At 39.2% G+C, this 1,248-nt stretch overlaps 1 protein-coding gene across 5 annotated transcripts in view; it reads right to left on the reverse strand.

Annotated features, from left to right (window-relative positions):
- Positions 1 to 381: 381 nt before the first annotated feature.
- The window catches only part of dpy19l3 (dpy-19 like C-mannosyltransferase 3), a 29,962-nt gene continuing 29,095 nt past the window's right edge, over positions 382 to 1,248 (reverse strand). For all 5 annotated transcript variants that reach the window (XM_062471346.1, XM_062471345.1, XM_062471347.1 and 2 more), the window contains one exon: positions 382 to 1,248. This exon is cut by the window's right edge and continues 1,216 nt beyond it. The gene's annotated coding sequence lies outside the window, so the exon portion shown is untranslated.

The following is a 1,248-nucleotide window of genomic DNA, read 5'->3' on the forward strand; positions in this document are numbered from 1 at the left end:
TTTCATAAAGTAATGTGATGAAATATGACAGGTAGAACACTGTCCTGTTCATCTGCATGCATAGACTTAGAATTACGTTTCTTAGAATTACGTATTTTGTTTCAAAGAACTGGTTTACCACTTACCATCCCAATATATGATGAGATTTCTCGGAAACATCACAGTTATGTTCTCAGTGCTGGAGAGGGTTTTGCTGTGACACTTCCACACCTGAAAATAGAACAGACTTGGCGATAGCTCTCATGGAAGCATTGTTTTGAGTTGGAACAAACACAGATAGACACAGGCGTTCTACTCCTTTTCCTGTACAATATGTGACATGTTTGTATGCTATGTTTGTACAGTACAACGTTAAGACCTTAAGAAACGCCACACACTGTAAGAGTTCCTATCGAGGTTTAATGAAATAGCACAATACATTAATAACGAGGAAAGGTTTGGTTTAAACCCGTCACAGCTCGCATGAAACAAGACGCAGAATGACATGGAAAAGCAAGCAGAAGAACATCAACTCCCTACAATATCCAAACAAGGACTTCAAGACACTCTAGTACTTCAAATCAAATCTTTAAATTACATTACATAACATCTACATAAGCAATACAAGAAAAATAACATCCCTTTTTTATAGTATAGTAATGAATACGTAAACATGACCCTGCCTAGTATAGCCCATACAGTTAACAGTCTGGATTATGAAGTACTGCAGACCTGCATGGCCTAGAAGAAGGCCAGGACAGGTGAGACTCCTGGGACAGAATTATGAATTAGTCTACTTCCTGTTCCACAAGGCTTCGCTGACACTCTCCTACAGCCTATCAGAGGGTTTCACCCGGACAATACAATTCACACACTCGGCAGGGGTCTATGATGTCATCCTCCGGTGTGGAGCAGCTATAGGACTATAGGCCAGAGTCAAATCATCTCCTACACAGTTTCTATTATCTCACTTTCATTAAAATACTGAGAGTGGTTCAAATATCCGACCTGTCAAAATTGAATTAATGGAATGAAACTGAACAATGTCGGTTTCAAAAACATTCCATTAATAAAGTCTTATTAAGCAAACCCGGCAGCATCAGCTCTGTGTCTAATAAGGTAACAGGGCACCTACTAAATTAAACATCCAATTTAAAACCAAATGAATGAACAAGCAATGCTATTCAGTGACATTACTGGCATGCATAACAATGAGCCAGTGACACTCAACCTTCAAACACGTGACAACACATCTAAAAGCAGTACGGC

Source organism: Osmerus eperlanus, chromosome 10 (assembly GCF_963692335.1).
Source record: "Osmerus eperlanus chromosome 10, fOsmEpe2.1, whole genome shotgun sequence".
Classification (NCBI taxonomy): Eukaryota; Metazoa; Chordata; class Actinopteri; order Osmeriformes; family Osmeridae; genus Osmerus; species Osmerus eperlanus.